Raw genomic sequence first — 7,117 nt, forward strand, 5'->3', positions numbered from 1 at the left:
GGTCAAAAGGACCTTGGCTCCTATGTCACCACCCATGTATACCATGCAAAGCCATGTTTTAGTATGGTGTGCCTATGTGTCCTATAGCTCCAGGGAAATAATAGGAGTGCATTCTAAAGCATTTGAGGTATACAGTGGTACCTTGGAAGTTGAACGGAATCCGTCCTGGAAGTCCGTCCCACTTCCAAAACGTTCAGAAATCAAAGTGCAGCTTCTGATTGGCTGTAATAATGGGGGGGCGGGGGGGGGCGCGCCACCCCGGGCAGCAGGCTGGACGGGGCTGACTACCTCCGCTGGCTGCCGCACGACGTGGCCGCCGCCATGGAGGAGAAGCCCTGACGCAAGCGAGAGTGCTTCACTCCGCGGCTTGCTTGTGGGGTTTGCCGCTTCGCCACGTCACATGCCTCCTGTGCGTGCATGCGCCACGCGCCACACTGCATGTGTCGTGGCGCGTGGCGCATGTACATGACGGACACACCGCCCCCCTGGTGGGGTGCCTTTGCGTTTGCTGCCCCGGGCAGCCAGCCGGCTAGCTACGCTGCTGTCGGAACCCGTGTTGGACCTGTGTTGGACGTTCAGGTTCCAAAGAACGTTTGCAAACTGGAACACTCACTTTCGGGTTTGCGGTGTTCAGGATCCAAAACGTTCGACTCGCAAGGCATTCGGGATCCAAGGTATGACTGTATTTTGATTTTTTCTCTTCTGGCTGATGCTAGCTGAATTCAGACATTTCCTTTGCAGTCTGGGAGCCGTGTTGCTTTGCCCTGTCCCATAGAACTCCGGCGCCTCGTAAAAAAAGGCTCCGTTGGAGTAATGGCTTCATTTTGTTACTTCCCACACCAATGCCATCCTTTTCTGGGCGTCTGTGGCAAGGGCTTCACCCCACTTGTCCAAATGGTGTTTTTTTAAAAATAATAATAATTACAAATACGGTATTACTGGAACAGTTTGGATGGGGTGACCTCGTATCTGCAGTCTCCTGCACACTATAAAGGTAACATTTGATTCATCCCTTCCTTTAAAGCCAGGAATCTGTTGAATATAAAAGTTGAGTGACAGAAGGAACGGGGGGGGGGGTTGTGGTTCAGGCAACATTAAAAATAATAATAATTAAGGAGCATGTGTTTCCATTTCCTACGCTGCCTCTGAAGGATAAATGGCTCACCAAATGACACTTCATCTCCCAAGCATGTCTGGGCTAACAGTTGGATGCTGAGCGCCAGTCCATTTGGCTCCCAAGAGTATCATGCACCTCCTGGCCAGATGCTCTCTCTTTCTGCTTTCATGACATACATACCTATTCACAGCACCTTGCCAGGGGAGGGGGGGAAACACACCCACCTGCTTTTACATTTATGCCACAGATAACCACTCATCTTGCCATCTGCTCCAGCAGACACCATGTCCAAATGCAAGAGACATTTCATGCAGCCCTCCTGATAGTGCACAGATAGAAACTTTGTTGTTGTTGTTTAGTCATTTAGTCGTGTCCGACTCTTCGTGACCCCATGGACCATAGCACGCCAGGCACTCCTGTCTTGCACTGCCTCCCGCAGTTTGGTCAAACTCATGTTTGTAGCTTCGAGAACACTGTCCAACCATCTTGTCCTCTGTCGTCCCCTTCTCCTAGTGCCCTCAATCTTTCCCAACATCAGGGTCTTTTCCAAGGATTCTTCTCTTCTCATGAGGTGGCCAAAGTATTGGAGCCTCAGCTTCATGATCTGTCGTTCCAGGGAGCACTCAGGGCTGATTTCCTTAAGAATGGATAGGTTTGATCTTCTTGCAGTCCATGGGACTCTCAAGAGTCTCCTCCAGCACCATAATTCAAAAGCATCAATTCTTCGGCGATCAGCCTTCTTTATGGTCCAGCTCTCACTTCCATACATCACGACTGGGAAAACCATAGCTTTAACTCTACGGACCTTTGTCGGCAAGGTGATGTCTCTGCTTTTTAAGATGCTGTCTAGGTTTGTCATTGCTTTTCTCCCAAGAAGCAGGCGTCTTTTAATTTCGTGACTGCTGTCACCATCTGCAGTGATCAAGGAGCCCAAGAAAGTAAAATCTCTCACTGCCTCCATTTCTTCCCCTTCTATTTGCCAGGAGGTGATGGGACCAGTGGCCATGATCTTGGTTTTTTTGATGTTGAGCTTCAGACCATATTTTGCGCTCTCCTCTTTCACCCTCATTAAAAGGTTCTTTAATTCCTCCTCGCTTTCTGCCATCAAGGTTGTGTCATCTGCATATCTGAGGTTGTTGATATTTCTTCCGGCAATCTTAATTCCGGCTTGGGATTCATCTAGTCCAGCCTTTCGCATGATGAATTCTGCATATAAGTTAAATAAGCAGGGAGACAATATACAACCTTGTCGTACTCCTTTCCCAATTTTGAACCAATCAGTTGTTCCATATCCAGTTCTAACTGTAGCTTCATGTCCCACATAGAGATTTCTCAGGAGACAGATGAGGTGATCAGGCACTCCCATTTCTTTAAGAACTTGCCATAGTTTGCTGTGGTCGACACAGTCAAAGGCTTTTGCATAGTCAATGAAGCAGAAGTAGACGTTTTTCTGGAACTCTCTAGCTTTCTCCATAATCCAGCGCATGTTTGCTATTTGGTCTCTGGTTCCTCTGCCCTTTCGAAATCCAGCTTGCACTTCTGGGAGTTCTCGGTCCACATACTGCCTAAGCCTGCCTTGTAGAATTTTAAGCATAACCTTGCTAGCGTGTGAAATGAGCGCAATTGTGCGGTAGTTGGAGCATTCTTTGGCACTGCCCTTCTTTGGAATTGGGATGTATACTGATCTTCTCCAATCCTCTGGCCATTGCTGAGTTTTCCAAACTTGCTGGCATATTGGGTGTAGCACCTTAACAGCATCATCTTTTAAAATTTTAAATAGTTCAGCTGGAATATCATCACTTCCACTGGCCTTGTGGAAAACACTGGTGGAACGAAAACTCAGCCAGTATTTATTTACCCTATACGCACTGTCCTTAATGGCTGTCGACAAACTTGCTGATACCCTGGCTTCACCTAGATTATTAATATTATTATAATTTTATTATTTATATGCCGCCCATCTGATTGGGTTGCCCCAGCCACTCTGGGCGGCTCCCAACAAAATATAAAAAACACAATAAAACATCAAACTGTAACAAAAAAACTTCCCTATACAGGGCTGCCTTCTTATTTGGCTGAGATGAATGGCAGAAACCAAGCAACCAGCACTACCACCCCACAAAGCTATTATTTTGCTCTGTCTAAAAACAAAACTGAGTGGAGGAACAGTTCGGTCTAACTAAAACCCCTTCCTTGTGAGGCAATAGATCGTCTCAGAGAAGTGGGGCCGCCATTATTTTTCAGCGGAGCACAGCAAAGGATTCCACCTTTTAACGTTCTTCTGAGCAATCTCAAAATGTTAGGCCTCACAGGGGAAAGCCAGCGAAGAGAACAAGAAAACATCAAAGCAGAAGGACTAGGTCAAGACATTTTGGAGGACCAGCTCAAGACCAGGGAATGCTCTCCACCACACCTGAGGGCCATAGATTAGCTTAGTGGGTGCTGCACCCTACAACACTTGCCGCCTGAGGCAGCTCTCTTACTCTGCCTAATGGTAGGGCTGGCACTTGGTGAGGCATTTTTCTAACCTACTGTATAAAACAAAACCCAAGCCTGCCGTTAAAGAAATACATAGACTACCATCTCCTCTTGTCTTCTTGCGTTGGCAACTGGGAAGGATGTTTCATCAACCACCTTAAGAAATATGGCTGCGCATTGCACTGCAGCTCCTAGTGCGGAGTAAATAATTAAAGCTGCCTCCGTGAAAAACATTCCGCAGCAGGGAGGGAATAAAGAATCTTCCTCGAAGAGAAAATCCATTAAGTCACACAGTGAGGAATTAGATGGGGCGGGGGGAGAGAAGGAAAGCAAGCCATCATAAATAGCTACTTGGGAAAGTGAAAGCTGCCTGGCAAATGAGGAGCCACAGTCTTGAAGGGGGAAGGAAAGCAGAAGCAAGTGAGCATTTGTATGTATCTGCAGGTGGCTGCCATTTCCTCCCTTGCTCCTCCCTTGCTAGTGTTTTCTTTTCTTTTCCACAACACCCGGCACACTGTTGATATAGGAGGCGTGAAAGTCACTAATGGGAAGCCACATGCGCCAAACAACAACTCCAATGCTTTGTTCCGTATGTTAGAGCCCCTGCGGATGAACGAGAGCTTGGTTGCGCTGGCTAAGGGCAAAGACGGCAAACACAGCAATGACAAAATGACCCTTGGGGTCCCTCCCAACTCTACAATTCCTCGATCCTATGATTCTATGACTTGGGGAGCAGTCCTGCTTGTTGGATGCGCACAGCGGCGGAGGAAACCACCTGGGCGCTTGGGGCAGGCCCATAGGGGTGGGGTGGAGGCGGGGCGAGTCGCCCATAGGTGCCTCTGGAGTCTGCCTGCCTCTGCCTCCTCAGATGACCTGCAGCTGGGGGGTGGGAAGCAGCAGGCTGACTGTTTGGGCAGTGCGGAGCCTGCATGCACCCAAGCTACCGCATCTCTCCCAGGAGAGATGTGTGGCCCGGGCGTGCCGCAGGCCCCACGGTAAGTGCCACCCAGCATTTTGTCACCCCCCTCAGAGGTGACACCTGGGGCGGACTGCACCCACCACACACCCCTTCCTCTGCACCTCAATGTGCAGAGACACTTAGGAGAACAGCAGTTTAACTCTCCTCGCTATGTTACATGGAAGTGTTCAGTGGCTCGTTCCTCCAAAGGCTGCCACTGCGGAGGCTATACTAGGCTGAAGCCTGGCTAGGATGCAGGAATGAATCTGTCCTAAACCCAACACACGAGATTGTTGGGAGAGTCTAAAAATTTGATAGGCACACTGCTTTCCTTTGAAACTCGGGATGCGTCAGCTTTGTTAATGAAACCACTAGTTCTGCATAGAGTAAACCAAAGCATAAGGGGATGGGATATTGACCTTTGGGAATCCACCTTGAACTTCAAGGATATTTCCAGATACATTGGTCTGGAAATAATGCAAGGTTAGCCATATGCGTTCACGACTTTTCCTTGGGCAATCCTCAGGCTGAGTTGGGGAGGGTGCCCTATGCACAAAACAAGCTCTATTTATTGGCATATTCCATATACTGTGTGTGTGTGTGTGTGTGTGTGTGTGTGTGTGTGTGTGTATATATATATATATATATATATATATATATATATATATATACACATACATGGAATAAAAGGATCCACAAATAAACAGATCAAAAACAGAAACCTCTGCATATTTCTCAAAAATGAAATGAAACCCTGCCAGTGCCTCCAAATTTTTAAAGAGCAAATATTCAGTCTTCTTCTTTTATTTCGAACCACAGGCCAACAATTCATCTCTCCTCCATCTAAAAAGCCTTTAGGGCACGACAGGCAATTCCGACCAACTGTGGAAGAACACCGAGTGCACGTTTACCCTAGATCCAATAAAACTGGCTTGTTGAATGACAGTATAAATGTCAAACAGAATGCTGAAATACTACAAATACATCTCCTTATTTTACTAGACACTAAAAATGCAGCCTATATATGGTTTACTGGTGTTTTAAGCCCCATTTTAAGACAATAAAACCTGCTCTGTTAAATGGTTCATTATCTGTTTCATTTAGAACATTGCCAATAAAATATGGTTGAAAAAGGAACCCTTGCTTTTTTTTGGTTTTTCTTTAATGAGGTATCCATTCCTGTTCCAGTGGGACATGCACAGGTAGAGGCTTAGTGGTCTGATGTGTAAACTGTAAAAAAGAATTGTGTTTGTCTGCTGTGGTGCATCTATATAACTGCCTAGCAAGAGGGGGCAAGGGCTGGCTTTCATAGAATGGTCATGGTAGAATGGTGGCCATAGTTGGCCCTGGTTCTATAGTTCTATTGCCTTCCACCTGCACCAGAAGATGCACCCAGCTTGTTTAAGTTGGCCCAAGTGCATATCATGGTGTGGATGTTCATTAAGATGAGTGCAGGACATTTGCTTGGACAGTATTTGCCTGGCAGATAGTGTTCTTGGGCACCAGAAGAGAGAGCATAAGATGCTAGAACCATACTCCCAAAGATCCCCCAGTTATGATTAGGCAAAAAGACTTCTATTGTAGTTAAGTCTAACTGATGTACTCCAAGTTACAGGTAGGTAGCCGTGTTGGTCTGAGTCGAAACAAAATAAAAAAATTCCTTCAGTAGCACCTTCAAGACCAACTAAGTTTTTATTTTGGTATGAACTTTCATGTGCATGCACACAAAAGCTCATACCAAAATAAATACTTAGTTGGTCTTTAAGGTGCTACTGAAGGAATTTTTTTATTTTGATGTACTCCAAGTTCCTGATGTTTCCCACCCTTAGATTAATTGCTTTCTTTAATCAGATGCTCATGTGATTATGAAAAACCAACTGGATTGTGGGAGTTTACAGCTTTATTATTTGACCACAAATGATGATGATGATGATAATAATAATAATAATAATAATAATAATAATAATAATAATAATAGTAATAATTTATTTATACCCCACCCATCTGGCTGGGTCCCCCTGCCACTTTGGGCGGCTTCCAACACACATTAAAATACATTAAAATATCACAGATTAAAAACTTCCCTAAACAGGGCTGCCTTTAGGTATTTTCTAAATGTCAGGTAGTTGTTTATCTCTCTGACCTCTGATGGGAGGGCATTCCACAGGGCGGGTGCCACTACCGAGAAGGCCCTCTGCCTGGTTCCCTGTAGCTTTGCTTCTCACAGTGAGGGAACCACCAGAAGACCCTCGGCGCTGGATCTCAGTATCCGGGCTGAATGATGGGGGTGGAGACGCTCCTTCAGGTATACTGGACTGAGGCCATTTAGGGCTTTAAAGGTCAGCACCTACACTTTGAATTGTGCTCAGAAACGTACTGGGAGCCAATGTAGATCTCTCAGGACGGGTGTTATGTGGTCCTGGCGGCCGCTCCCAGTCACCAGTCTAGCTGCCACATTCTGGATTAATTGCAGTTTCCGGGTCACCTTCAAAGGTAGCCCCATGTAGGGCGCATTGCAGTAGTCCAAGCGTGAGATAACTAGAGCATGCACCACTCTGGCGAGA

Source organism: Zootoca vivipara, chromosome Z1, assembly GCF_965207765.1.
Source record: "Zootoca vivipara chromosome Z1, rZooViv2.hap1.1, whole genome shotgun sequence".
NCBI classification, from domain to species: Eukaryota; Metazoa; Chordata; class Lepidosauria; order Squamata; family Lacertidae; genus Zootoca; species Zootoca vivipara.